The sequence below is a fragment of the Epinephelus moara genome, chromosome 17 (genome assembly GCF_006386435.1).
Source record: "Epinephelus moara isolate mb chromosome 17, YSFRI_EMoa_1.0, whole genome shotgun sequence".
NCBI classification, from domain to species: domain Eukaryota; kingdom Metazoa; phylum Chordata; class Actinopteri; order Perciformes; family Serranidae; genus Epinephelus; species Epinephelus moara.
The window spans coordinates 9,803,805-9,819,211 of NC_065522.1; the positions used below are offsets into that span (position 1 = coordinate 9,803,805).

Sequence of the window (15,407 nt, forward strand, 5' to 3'; positions counted from 1 at the left end):
GTTACACTGTGATGATGCAAGGGTTAGACCATAACAGAAAGAGAAACTCTAGTGATTCCTGTGGGGAAAATGGGTCATTACAGCAGCAGAAAGCAAACCAAAGTAGACAGAATGGAGCATAAACAGAACACTGGAGACTATAACAGTATTTTATCAATGTAACTAGCAGCACTAGTTAATATGCTCAGTGTCATCATCTAAATTTAGTGCTCAAGTCCTTTTTATGAAAAAGAGAGTCTAGACCACTAAGCTTTTTATAGACACATCTCTACATAATCCATATGTATCAGACAAAAAGCCAATCATTTTTTCCTTTTCACAGCTTCACAAGCATCATCTGATGGAAAAAGGCCCATCTGTCAAAAGGCAAGAATCTGTCATGCAACATAGAGGATGTGGCCAGAGGGACGAAGAGGGGAAAACCCCTCATGCGAGTTAATTGAACCATCTGAAACCCTGTTATTATGGGATGTATGTCTGTGTGAATCTGTCTTTTTGTGTCTGGTCACCAGCATCATCATTACTAGAGGGAAACCCCTTATTTAGCAACATCAATGCCCCCCTATTCTGCCATGCATCGGTACAATTAGTCATTTCATTTCCACACCTCAGTGGGCGAGAACAGACAGGACCACAGAGTGAGAGGAAACTGTTGAAAAAAGGCAATAAGGCAACAGAATACTCTAAAAGTTTCCACAAGCATACAGGTTTGGGGGGCTTTTTGGTATTTCTTAAGTTGTGTTGAGGACCAATTCATAGCAGCATACCAATATACTAATATACAGATAGAAGTGTAAAATGCAACTGGATTATGCAATTGTCTTAAGCATTTTTCAACCAAAAGTGCTAAACATTCACTGACTTCTGCTTCTCAAATACGAAAATTTGCTAATTAAATGATTTTTAAATGAATGTCAATTGAATATCTTTGAGTTTTGGACTCTTGGTTGGACAAAATATGTCATTTGTAGATCTCACATTGGGCTCTAGGAAATGGCATTTAGCGTCTTTCACTTTTTTTTTTTTTTTTTTTACATTTTGTACAATAAGTGACAAAAACCCCCAAACAAACCAACAAACATACATACAAAAAAAAAACAGGTATTTATAATGAAAATAATCATTACTTGCAGTCTTTGTATTTTATTTATTCCAAGTTCAAGAACAACAGGGAAGCTTCTTCACCCTGGTTGGCTGGAATATTTTTAATCAGCCTGTGTCCAAGGTTTGGGGTACTGCATTTCTAAGGACTTACAGACGGCAATGTTGTTTACAAGTTCCTTTTCATATTTGAGTGAAGAATTCATTTAAAGGAGGATGGAATATTTCAACTTTCTGTCATCATGTTGCCATAAATCTGCCACTGGGCCTGCCTTACATCATTTGTCTGTCACAGGGTTTTAACACAAAGCACACAGAGTCATACAGGCCTGCTGATGCCCACAATCTGTGAACAAAAACAAGACTGAGGCACCGACAGCATCACACCAGATTTAAATTCAAAATATAGGCAGAAATAACATGTCCTGTGGAGAACACTGGAAGGCTTGGACTGCTCTTATCAGAGCAAAAGCCATTGACAGAACTAATCCCTTACGATCGAAAGCTGAGCTCTGAGGCTCTTTATCATCCGAGCTCTTAAATCCACTGTCCTGAAACCCTGCTCTGTTCTGATCTTCACAGAAAGGGGCTATTTTACCGGTAATAAAGGGCATATTGTGTGAAAGTGTGTGTGCTGTTTGATCTTCAGCCCTTCTCATCTGTCTCTGACTTACTTCTCCACTTCTAAGCCAATTTCTGTCCTCACCACCCAAAACACATTTTGCCCTCATACCTTTGATCTTGCATCATCTCTTAGACCACTGTACACATAAATAAACCCAGTCATATTCAGTCCAATACCTAAATAATATAGCTTCTGTTTGCTACACCTGTATTGGTTTGGTGTCTGTTTATCTGGATTTCTATCACATAGACAATATCACCAAAATGGTACATGGATTTTCTACAATTCTCTGTATTATATAACAGAGGTGGAAGTAGATCACACATGTGCAAGTCACATGCAAGTTTCAAGTCACTGTGGTGAGAGTCAAGAAAGTCAAGTCAAATTCCTGCCATAAGTCAAGCAAGTCAAGTCAAGTCAAGTCATAAATCACAAACTTCTGAAGAATAATAAGCTATGCCAAGTGGTGGAATTTAACTAAATACATTTACTCGATTACTTTACACGTGTGAGTCTTTTCTTCTCATGCCAATTTCTACTTTTACTCCACTCCATCTCAGAGGGGAATATTGTAATTTTTACAAATAAGGTTTTTGCTATGAGATTCACCTTCATCAACTACAATGGTAAAAAACTCATTTTAATGCCTGAGTAATGATAATCTAATGGGATATATACACAGTATAATAGCCTAGTTCAACAGTCAGGAGACATCTTTCTAAGTACAGTACTTTTAAGTACATTTTCCTATTATACTTACATACCTTTACTGAAAGAGCATTTTCAGTGCAGGGCTTTTACTTGAATACAACACTATATTACATTAAAGAGCGTGTTTATGTGATGAGTCATATGGACATATGCATAAAAATCTAAATTAAGTTCAATGAATATGACAAAGTGTGACACACTGTGTCTAAAATAAATGAAAACAAGCAGAGCAGCATAAAAAAATCAAGTCGAATGGGAACTTTAGGGGCACCGCCATCTTTGAAGGACAACATACAGTAGCTACAATACTCAGCTGTCAATCGTACATCGGCAGAAATGTTAAACACATATGTAAAACTAAGCGCGAATGACAGAGGCCCCCCAAAGGCAAACTCCACAGAAGCAGAGGAGCAATATGGTAACATTATATCAAGTTAGTTAATGGTGTGGCAAAGTGGCTGAGGGGCTGTCCGAAATGAATTCTTTTAATAGTGACAAGAAATACATATAACTCACTCTATGGCTAAATATTTGCTAACATAACATACAAACAGTCAGATTAGAGCAACATCATCAGAGCTGGGCTGAGTTTAGCAAACATAAGCTAACATTTACAGTTGACGTTACCTTAGCTAAGTTAAAAGTTTCTCCTTCTCAGCTGGCTTCTACTGGAATAGCTATATAAAAGTAGTAAACATTGAATAGTTTAACTCACAGAAAGATTTGACCAGCAAAACAACAAACATTACATGCTAACTAGACGAATAGCTAACCTAACAGAATCCTAGATAGCAAGCTAACGCTAGCTAGCGCTAACGGCTAGCTAACTAGCTATAAAAAAAAAGTCACGAGTCATTCCTGCGCGAGCCACTTCTGTCTCTTGCCTCCGCTCGAGCTCTGTTCCCTACGTGGCACAAGAACCAGCATGCAAGCATAAAGCCAAAGTTGTTATTGGTAAGACTAATCGCGCAATACCTAAAAAATAATTTGCAAACCTAACTTAAACATGCCATGAATGAAATACAGTTTCTACTTCATAATTCTTGCTGAATAAAACACAGTTGTGTGGTGATTTTATTCAGGGTATGCCCAGAGGGCCGAACTGACCGAACGTCATGAGTCAGGCTGACTTGAAGGTAAAGTAATTAGTTGTTATATATATATATTTAACTCACATTTATATGTGTTCTTTGAATAACTAAAACGATTAGTCCATACAAAGTACACTAGTTGATAAAGAAAATCAATCTGCAACTGTCTGATAATTGATAAGTCATCAAATAATCTTTCAAGCAAAGCAAAGCAAAGCAATGTTTGTCTGTTTTTATAGCTACCTAGATGTGAGATTTTGCTGCTTTTCTTTATCTTACATACAGTAAACTCAGTAAACATAGAGTACAGTACACATACAGTAAACAGTACAGTAAACATCTTTGGGGGTTTTCACTGTTACTGAGCAGTTTGAAGACCTTAGCCTTTTAAACTTGTGATGGACATTTTTCATTTTTTATTTTCTGACAATTTATAGACCATATAATCACCCTTATAATGAGGAGATAACGGTATGAGAAATACTTAAATAATCCTTCAAGTTTGAAAAAAATATGTTTTTAAAATGTTAAGTAAACACAAGGTGTTGAATAATTTACTTCTTTTTTCTTGATGTTAGAGGGAAATTTGAAGCTAATTTCAAAACATTTGCATCTTGTCCTGTCCTTTATGTTTATTTTCTATTCATCATTTTTAGATGAAGAGAGAAAGGGATAAATAAGAGGCCAAGTGCAGAAATACATGGACAGAATGGAATAGTGATATGGAAATTTTCTCCTGATAGTATGGTCTGCTCGGTTCAAGTGCTTCCTGGTAGTTAGTACGGGTGTATCAGTGTATTGGTGTGTGTGTTTGTGTGTGAGACGGTACAATCAAGATGTGAAAGGAATTAGAGATGGAGAAAATACAATAGATGATTTCTGATGAATGTGTGTGTGTATATGAAGGTGTTGTGTGAAGTGCTGTGGTCTGTGTAAGAGGCTTTGGCAAATGCTGGGTTGTGAAATCACATAGTTAATGTTCTCCCTCCCTCCATTCCTCTCTCTCTCTCTCTCTCTCTCTCTGTCTCTCTCTCTCTCTCTCTCTCTCACATGTCATGTTGTCAGGGTGTGTGAGATTGACATGAAGAAATGTGGCACATGCACATCTGCTTATGGGAGATAAGATGAGGTGTTTGTGTATGTGTGTTTATGTTAGATAAAAAACTAACTTCTGCCAACTCTCTGTACCTGGCAAAATCTTTTCCAGATGAATTTGTGCCCAGTGGAAGTCCTGACTTGAAAGCACTGCCTGCATGTGTGTGTCACCAGATGATCAGAGCTTAATGCTCCCGGTTGGGCGATGGCTGAGGCAAGTTTCCTTCCTCAAATCTGATTCTTAAGGGCACTCCTTCTCCATTCTCCATCTTACCTCCCTTCTTCCCTGGTTAAACTGTTCATCATGTCCACACACATTTGCTGCCTCTCACAGTTTTCCTCAGTCTTTTAATCACTCTCTTCTCACTCTTCCTCCTCTACATCCCACCTGTCTCTCAGTGCTTGAAGCTCTAATTTGACCTGTAATGTACATGCTGTACATAAGATTTACATTACAATGCATAGACCTTACTGTGATGATCTTCCACTGAGACGGATGTCGAGCTTTCAGTCTCAAATATGAAGGCCCATGTAAAGGGATTAGGTGCAACGATATGATTGGAGCTTAATCGCCCTTACTCACAGACACACACTTAAAAACACACATAACAAAATACACACGTACTTCCTGATTTAGTTGTGATGAACGCACATACTTCTAGGTCAATAGGAGCTTTGCGACAGTGCACTAATCCGCTATGCCTTTTTGATTTACTCAGGGGGATTGGGGGAAAGTTTGCCCAGTAGTTTTAGGACTTATTTTGCACACTAGTTGCTTTTTTCAGTCCAGTGTGCTTCGTGTTTTTTACTTTTGGGCTCAGTTTTATTCACTCTGTGATTGAGGTTAAATGAATGTTAAGTCGGTTGCGTTAAGTTGTTTGCTGCCTTGAGAAATTTTGAGTCTAATTCTCTAAAATGGGAACAGGAGCATGAAATTAGAAAATCCCCTCAGAACATCCGAGCAGTTTTAGTTGTTGAGGGTCAGATGGAAGCAGATAGCAGAGACTTGGTTTCACATTTTTTTTAATGAGCTGACAAAAGAGCTGAATCCAATCTCATTATTATTTTTTTTGTACTACTCTTTTATACAACATCTGCTTTTGTTCTTAACTCACATAATTTTATAGGTCATTTGCTTTTTAATCCCCATCCCTAATGTACGCCTGCATTTAAATATATCTTACAAACAATACAAAATAATAGTTCAACATTTTGTGTTTATCTATACAAGTGAAAAATATGTATTTTATTTGGGGCTTTTGCTAAAACAACAGACAGCAAATTTGCAAAAAATATAACAGGGCTTGCTGTTTCCCCCTGTTTCTAATCTTTGAGCCAAGCTAAGATAACCAGCTGCTGGCATTAGCTTCATATTTATGGTATACACATGAGAGGGGTATAAATCCTTTTGACAAGAATGCAAAACATCCCCATAGGTGCAGATTTCTGTGGGGACATGTCCCCCTCAATATGTGCATCTGTCTCCTCCAAGAAAAACATGAAAGTAGCGGAGGATTTTTAGACATTTAAACCATAAAATGACGCAGAAAAGTCAAAAATTATTTCATATAAATGTACCAGAAAGCAGGAAATTAGCCCCCCCCCCACCACCACACACACACACACACACATGTTGAAACAAAACCTACACCAGTCTTTGGTTACGTACAATCATATTGTCAGAGTTTCCTGTTATGTATGTTTTGAGAAAAAGAATACTGCCACACTGTTTATTACATGTTGAGTATGACCCTTATTTTTCTGCAGAAATTCAGTGTAAAACCCAAAGGCTTGTTTCAACATGTTAGCTGGACCGTACAATGCTGTGCTTCCTGTAACAAGCTGGTTTCGAAGTAAACATGGATTGTGAAAATTGCTTGTTCACAGTATTAGCACAGCACACCTCTCACGCACCCGTTTTTACACAACAGGAGTGACTTCCACTGAACTGCCACAGGTATCTGCGTGTTTGGTTCTGTAGACAGACATGGGCAATGAAATCCCACAATGTGGGTTCAGAGATTGTTTATTTTTGTTATGCTGAAACTAGATTTTATTCCTTAAGGGTAAAAAATAAGAGGAGAGAGAAGTGCTTGCAGTTCTGAATCATGTCGCGGAGCAGATACAGCAGCTCTGATGACTGAGAATATGAAGACATCTGCCAGAAATGCACAGCAGGGTATTTTAGAGGAGCTAAATTCTACCTGACATGTAAAACACAAGTGTAAACATGCCAAAAATGGGATTAACCTAAACCACCTGAAGGCATTTATCCTCAGGGGAAAATGCGACTGACTCGATGCTGTGTCTTACTCTGTCTTCTACCTGAACTGGAAGGCTTGTGTTTGAAATTCTTACATTTAAGTGCACATATTTGAGTTATTAATATCGCTACTGGCAGCTCTGTGGAGCGTAACTTTAAGAACAATTTAATCAGAGACCATCACCGCTGTCTTTGTATCAAATCATTTTCATGAAATTACATTTTCCTCTCTTTAAAAATATTTCAAGCTTTATACCTGGTGGCTGCTGCGAACCCTCAGGGCAGCTGAAGTTTTAGTTTGAACTTCTGAAGAGATGTGCGTACTGAGAGATGAAAATGTTCAATCAAATCTGCAGGGGCTCAGAAGTACAAATAGGGACAAGCCATGCTGTTCTTTTATCCACATGAGACCCATTTCAGAGACTATCCTATCCTATTGTTACAATCTGCTTGGGCTGTAGTGTAATGATGAGTATTACAGGAATTGTGGCTTTAGGAAGTTTTTATGTGTGTGTGTGTGTGTGTGTGTGTGTGTGTGTGTGTGTTTTGAGCTTAGGAATGGTAAGCATTAATACTTTAAGGGTTTGTACTAATCTGGGTGGGAAAATGACTTAGTTGGAATGCTTTTTGGCCAAGTGTGTATGCGTGTGTTTGTGAGTGTGTGTTGTGTGTGCTTGTGTACACGTGAAGTAAGGCTTTGTATGTCAGAGCACAAAGCCAAACCTGTTTACTGTGGTTTTGTGTTTCCTGCTGTTACAGAGTATAATAGAGTTAGCAGTTACCTTAATGGGGGTGCTTTACAGTAAATGGATGGGTGCAGAGTGCAGGGCCTTTATAACTTAATGGTTTAATGGGTAGTTCTGCTTTCTGTGACTTGTAGGGAGACCTGTTACTTTGCTTAGTTCCATAGATTTCAAAGTGGGAGGGACGTGATGTTCAGGTCTAAATTGATACAAATCTTGTTACCAGTAGGCCATGTATGTTCATCAGAGGCCATAAATGTCTTTCTGAGTGCTCCCAATGTTTATACATAAGCACATTTCTTACAGATTTACATAACTGAATTGTTCCAAGAGTAATGACAGCATGACTATATGCCATTTTAAGGTCGGAGGACACACAGCTATAATCAATATTTTCATATTAGCAATGAATCAAGTGACTATTTCTAATGTGAAAGGGGTCACTTGCAATGACAAACCAACAGAGAATTAGTACCCACCTCTGCATAGCTTTAAAGCATCTTTCAGCTAATTGTTTTGTTTATCCGACCTGCAGCTTCACTGCCGTAACAGCTGTTTTCAACAAAAAAGCTCAGATAAATCCACTGTACATGACCTGCTCACTATCAAAAAGCTGGCAGACAAAGTCAAGAGACTAGCAGATGAACATAGTGGAGCACTGAGCAGCTTAAAAAGCCAGATATTTCCTGTAAGAACTGGTTGAAACCAAAAACAGAGCTGAAAGGAGCGTGAAATATTGGACTGAAAGGTCAGATGGTTGGGATTGTGTTGGCAGGAATGGAATATAATATTCAAAATTATGTTTTCATTATGGTATAACCACCTGAAACAAAGAATCATTGTGTTTTTGTTACCTTAGAATGAGCTGTTCATATCATACATAATGGGTCCTCTCTCATGGACTCCACCATATTCTTTTTACAGTAGCCCAGAATGGACAAATCCTACACTGGCTCTAGATTGGGCACCTTGCAGTTTTGCAGTTTTCCTTCATACACTTGGCACACAAGAAGTTTCAGTTCTGCAACCTCAACACTAGATGCCAAATACTACACACTGGACCTTTAACATTCATTAGCTGACCCGAAACACCAGATACTAATATTATCTGCTAATATTATTTTAAGTACTATATAATATTACAACTGTTGTTGTAAATGTGCTAATGAAGGTGTTATGGAAGTTTATTTAGCCTGTGTTTCCTCATTACACAGTCTTTCTTTCTTTCTTTCTTTCTTTCTTTCTTTCTTTCTTTTTCTTTCTTTCTTTCTTTCTTTCTTCGGTACAATGTATTTTGGCTGGTGAAAGACATCCTCAAGAGAATTAATTCTGTAGCTCTCCACCTGGCTTATTCAGTGTGTAACTGATACTATTCAAGTACTGCTAAATGTAATCATCCATTATATATCAATTGGCAATCTAATTTCTTATTGAAAGCCTGGGGACATCTCCCTAATGAGATGATGGATGGAGGGTATTAGCTGGTCTGATGCCAGGGAGCTTCTTTTTTCGAGAAGAAGGGGGATGTAAAGGTTGACGCCACTCCCTTATGTTTACTCAAAATTTGAAACTGATATTTGGGAACAGGCAGTTTCTCTCCCAGCCTGCACCACAACACCCTCGAAAGGTCTGTTTCCAGTGTCAGCTTAGCTCAGCTGGTGTTTCATCTTAACTGTGAGCTCATTCCAAGGGGCTTTGCGTGAGAAAACTGCAGAGGAAACAGATTGTACACCACACAACAGAAGCTCCTGATGATCTTGTGACTGCATCCTCATCAATAAGTCAGTGTTCATAATGTACCACATGAACAGGAGTGATGTTCCCTGGAGAAAAAAGTCCGGAGAGAGTTCTTGTGAAAATGTATGACTCATCGCGGACTGAACGTCAACATCTCTAGGGCTAATGCTCTTAGTTAGATGACGTTATTCTGGTCAGGTCAGGTCCTGTATGTCTAATGGTCTCATTAATCAGTTTATTGCATCCTTATGACTTATTATATCACCATTATATAACCAGACTGGTGATATGGGGCCATTTAAGCTTAATGTATTTACTGAATGTTGAATCACTGACAGCTGGGACAATTTGAAGATCCCAAGCAATTACTTCAGTCCTTAGTATCACTCATTCAGTGCATTAGTACATGTACATGGAATGGTTATACAGTGGAATTACATCAGTATTGACAATGATATTTAATCGGTGTCAAACAAAAAGCTTTAACATAATGGTCTAGCCAATAAAAAAGGGCCTAGTTTGAAACGTTTTGGGACTTAAAAGATTTTAGATCTCTCTATTGGCCCTCTGGATGTTACTGTAACCCTTAGTCAATGGTGTACTGGGTCTAAGTACAAAAACATGTTTTTAACTCTGGATACCAACTTTCAGCATGCGGTGAAAATGGCCCAAACAAGGCAGACTCTTACACTGTTGATACAGACAAAAGTGGACATTGATCTTCTTTGTATTGTCTTGCAATACTGTATGTACTGTATGTGTGATGTTGAGATGTCAGGAAGCACTTCCTGCTTATCTCTGCTGAGGGACCATATAGAGAGTATAGCCCTGTACAGTAACAGTTACAGCACCACATGGTCTCATCGGATCTGCCGATGTGTCACATGACTCTCCAACAATCCACTCTGTTGTTTGCTCTGTGTTCGCACGACTCTGTATCCCACATTCAGAAAAAAGGGACAAGTGGCTGCATAGACGATAGATTGTGCCAGCTGTGGTGGACTGACATGTTAATTAATGACCTTAAGCCATTTCCTTTTAAAGGGGCAAAAATTACAGCAAAATTACTGCAGATCTCCCCGTTGTTAGTACATTATATACCCAAGCAGTTTGAGGTGAAACATTGTACATGCATGCAATTTCATTGCCTGCTCTTTGTCATTCATTTGTGTATGAGGTGAAAGGTCGACACCGGAGTTGAGTACATCGTGGTAACGATGTCACCGCTCTATGTTTGTGTTTCCATCAGCTCACTGTCTTCCTCGGGGCTGTATGATGACAACCCATTTGCCAGAATGAATGTTGGCATTGTATGTCTCTGCAACCCAGGGATACATTACATTTGTAAGTTATTATGTAGCGATTTGTTGAAACTTCACATTTCAACAATACTGTGGTTAACGTGATTAGGTTCAGGCACAAAAACCATTTGGTTATGGTTAGGAAGAGATCTTGTTCTGGCTCAGAATAGCCGGTTCTGGTGGCACAATCCTGGCTGGAAACGCAGCGATGGAAATACAATCAAGGGTTGTGTTGGTGGGGATTCTCAGTCACACAGGTCATGGTAATCTTTTTTATTTTATTTTATTTTTATTTTATATTATAGTTATTTTTCTTTTATTTTATATACTTTTATTAATCCCCTTGAGGGAAAATTCAATTTTTTCACTCTTTTGTGATTAACACAGAGGTCCTAAAGACACACACATGCACAAACAGGACCTATACATGCACAAAGTGGAGAGATGTCAGAGTGAGAGGGCTGCCTTGGTCAGGCGCCCCAAGCAGTTGGGGGGTTCGGTGCCTTGCTCAAGGGCACCTCAGCAGTGCCCAGGAGGTGAACTGGCACCTCTCCAGCCACCAGTCCACGCTCTATATTTGGTCCGGACGGGGACTTGAGCAGGCGACCCTCCGGTTCCCAACCCAAGTCCCTATGGACTGAGCTACTGCCGCCCCCATCTTAAGTGCAATATTGTCGGCAACTGGACTTACTTAAGTTTCTTTAAAATGTTTCACCTATCATCCAAGAGGCTTCTTCAGTTCTGACGGACTCGTGCCGAGCTCTGTGTGGGTGTGTGAACCCTTACAGAGTCACTGAGGTCACATGTGAGCTTTGAGTTTCTGAGTCGTTAAGGTCACATGTGAGTCGTTTACCCATGGCCATCATGTATGCCGTTAAGGGGTCCAGGTGTGAATGGGTGTTAAGTCTTCTGGGGAGGGATCCCAAGACTGCATTGTAGCTGGAAGTGAAGGGTCACAAAAAACATCCACGTTTGTTGGTCTTGAACAGTGGTCTGCAGGTTGGCAGGGGTCTCGCCTGGGTGCGACCCCATCCACCATCCCCTCCACCTCCCCATGACAAAGTCATCTTTTATACTACACCATTTTGAACATGTTAATATGGTTCGTATGAAGGGTACAAATATAACGTATTTGTGGTTTGCAGAAACAAACAATGGAAACTTTTGTTTCTGGCGAATCAGCTGACAATAATCAGGTAATTTACAGCCCTGCAAGAGGTCCTTGTTAACATATTACTAAATCTTTTGTTTTCGTGTTGAGCACAATTTAACGATCATGTCATGTACATGTATGTTTTTGTGCAATACCTAATGTGTAACACTGCCAAGGCACCTGATCTGCTTAGGTTTCAGGGCAACAAACTGATATATTGTACACCCGTTGTAAAATGTCACTGCACTACTTACTCAAGGGAGCAAAATGTTTTTTTTTAGTTCCTGTTTTGCTGATAGATGTGGATTTTCAAACGCCTCCAGTTCACAGTAGTTTAACCTGATGCTAAGGTTACAGTACACTGACATAGTTAGCACGGCTTTGCAGCAGGATAAAAGTGGTGTGTTCATTAGATCCATTTAAAAACAGCAGATGTTTTAGGATGAACATGAACGGCTGCTAACTTCAGAAGGAGCTCAGGTACAGCTAATTGGAGGGAGGCTGTATCCACCCGTGCAAACATTGTTCCAAGCCGATCATCATAGCAGAGACTGTGCTGAATGACAAGAGCCTTCTATTACATTTGCAGGCGGGTTGCTGATTCGTGCGTAACGAAAGAAACCACTTCCAAGCAGCAATAAAGCATATGGATCGGGTACCTGTCAGATTCTCATGAATATGTAAAAATAAAATTAATACATAAAGGCTTTTGCGTAGAGGTTTCAAAATATATAAAGCTTGTTATGAACTTTAGAAAAAAGAGAGAATGACAAGCTGCCATAGCGGAAACCATATGCAGCATGCTCACACAAGATGATTTTGCTTTTTTAGCTGTGCTTTGAAAAGTGAATATGAAATTTGTGGGAGGTGATCCTTCTGTCATAGAAAGATTAGGTGAGGCAAAATAAACTAGAATTTAAAATGTCAAGGTGTTCCTTTAACCTGCCTCCAGGTTTATCAAGCATCCCTAAAATTACTTCTGCAGCTTAGAATTCTTCATGGTCATTTTATGTTTGGAGGCAAAGTACCATGTTTTTCTCTTTCCTCTCCCACCTACCTGCCTCAGTCCCTTTTAGGACACAGTTATAAGTGGAATCGCTGCCACATGTTTAAGTCAGATACATGTTCAAAGTAAACCAGTGTTCAAAGTTTAAATTATTGTATGACTGATTATCTTATCAGAGTTCCACACCAGAGGGCTGTTTTCATATGCATCTGCTGAAAAAAGGTGCCCTGTGCTAACCTGAAATCCTAAAAAACAAACCAATATCAGACAAGAATGATAATTCAGAGCAGAGTTCTTTTATGTAGTATTTAAATATCTCACAAAAAGCATGGCTCCTTTTTGTAATTAAAGGTTCATCACACAAGCAAAGTCCTGTTCAAGACAAAGATTCACAGCAAGACGAGTTGAAACTTGAAACTACTTGCAATTAGGGCAGTCAAGCGATTAAAAAAGAATCTAATTAATTACATGCTCTGTGATTAATTAATCTAAATGAATCACATGCATCAATTTTTGCATTTTATTTAAAAAAAATTCAACTCAAATGGATTTGGGCAGATATGTTGTAGTAAAGCTGCTGGATTTTGGACACAATTGTCCCCTTGTCCTCTCTACCACCCTAACTGTTCTGCAGTCCATTGCGATCAATTTTGCAAGGGAGTTAGTTAGTTAGTCAAGGGTAGATGTACTTAGTTTTCATCTGAACGCCTTATCGAGTGTGGCTTGGCGAGGCTGGCTAGCGCTAGCATCGAGGCTGTGCTAGCTTGAACCTCCAGGTCCGCTGCTAAATGCTTTGCTTTGAGGTGATATTTCAAGCTTGAAGTATTCTGATGGTATGAAAATTCTGCACTGCAGAAACTTCAGAGAACAGTGCTCCTATCAACAGTTCCATTGGGGTGTTTTATAAATGTAAATGTTCCATTCACAGGGCCAAGCAGCACCGTCTTGTCTGCCTCCATCATGTGATAAAGCCACTGTGGCCTTTAATGATGCACTGGGTCAAATGCGATTAATCAATGTTCATTTTTTTAACGTGTTATTATTTCTGTGAGTAATAAATTTAAATTAAAACATTATTTTGACAGCCCTACTTGCAATCATGGATAAAGAGAACTGGATACAGTACTGGAGGCGGAGCCCTGTTAATTCCTATGGAAGTTGCTCAGTGGTGCATAAAGCCAGAAAATTTCGACTTCCCAGGTGCAAAATTACCCAGATTTTACGTATCGCTGAGCCGATAGAGCATGCACCCTAGAGACTTCGCCAGCCAAGCAGCTAAATTCTGGTTTAGCTCTCCAATAACTTGAATGGGGATAAAATGGTTTAATCATGCGGCTCTTCTAGACTTTGGAAATGTTATTGGACCAAATGGATCAAATCTGATAGTGAAACGAGTCATTTTGTGGGGGTTCTGATGCTAAAAAACATGTAACCACTGATTTACATATAGATCTCCTTCCCAAATGTAAGTCTGTAGGAAAAAAAAAAAAATTCTTGTGGGCCCAATGGTATCATGTGACTTGGAAGTTGTAGTTACGCAGTTTGGATGTTAAATTGGCTTCAAAGTCCAGCACTGTTTCTGGGGTCTGCTTCCCAATGTTCTGAAAACCTGCCAGTTTACACCAATGTGACTAGATGAGGCTGTGTATTGTCTCCATAGTACGATTCTCTTTACTTCCGTTATAACGTCTGGCTTTTCTGATACAAGTAATGACTTTAAGTGTAGCCCACTTTGTTTTTTAATTATGTGCATGTGACAGACGCACATACAGCCAGCAGCAGCTATTGACTCCGACACTGTGTGAAGACAGAGACCAATATATGTGTCAACAACCACGGGGATGTTAATGACTTGGGCCTGGCAGGGGTGGAGGGCCGTTGTCAGAGAATTGTAAAACAAGCAAAAAAGCCGCCCGCTGACAGTTTGTAACCGACTTGACCAGCTGTCATCGCTTCTAAGGTGGTTTTGTCACAAGTCTTTGGTCTGAACTGGGCTTTAGACACAAAACTGACGCAAATTTCAATAAAAATAAGAAAGAGAAAACACATGATGGGTACTTTTGTGAATACCCATACACTTCCACTACTTTTATCAGAAATCAGTACACATACTAATACACCAAACATGTCAGTTAAAATGAGATACAATGGATTCTAGGACTTTCTTGATCTTGGAAAAGTGACACGCTTCATTTAGCTTCACTTCACTTTACGTACTTGCAGCTTTATTTTATATCTATTGTCACCACGATGTAAACTCATTTTGCAGCAGTTGTTGAAATACAGAACATATTGAATTCACATAAAATTGAAGAACCAGAAACTAGACACAATGGCAGGAGACTAGTAGACATCATTGGTGCAAGCTGCAGCTGTTGGACTGTTTTGGGATGTATTTGTAATTAGCTCTTTTCTCCCTTTTCTTCCTCTGCACCACCACCTCTTCTCCTCTCTTTTCACTGATTCTTTGACTGATCTTTTTCTTCTATCGTTTCATATCTCACTGCTGTACATTTACATGTTAGGTATTACCCTCTTATCCGTAGTGACTTACAATGAGTAAGGATGGGGGGTGTAAAGT

General features: G+C 39.3%; 2 protein-coding genes across 2 annotated transcripts in view; one reads left to right on the forward strand and one right to left on the reverse strand.

The window, feature by feature from the left end:
• The window catches only part of m1ap (meiosis 1 associated protein), a 43,555-nt gene extending 40,368 nt beyond the window's left edge, over positions 1-3,187 (reverse strand). The window contains exon 1 of the mRNA XM_050067265.1: positions 3,065-3,187. The gene's annotated coding sequence lies outside the window, so the exon portion shown is untranslated. The remainder of the gene's footprint in view (positions 1-3,064) is intronic.
• A 128-nt stretch (positions 3,188-3,315) lies between these two features.
• sema4f (sema domain, immunoglobulin domain (Ig), transmembrane domain (TM) and short cytoplasmic domain, (semaphorin) 4F) overlaps positions 3,316-15,407 on the forward strand; it is a 119,316-nt gene continuing 107,224 nt past the window's right edge. Inside the window, exons 1-3 of the mRNA XM_050067279.1 lie at positions 3,316-3,391; positions 3,520-3,573; positions 4,736-4,837. The gene's annotated coding sequence lies outside the window, so the exon portion shown is untranslated. The remainder of the gene's footprint in view (positions 3,392-3,519; positions 3,574-4,735; positions 4,838-15,407) is intronic.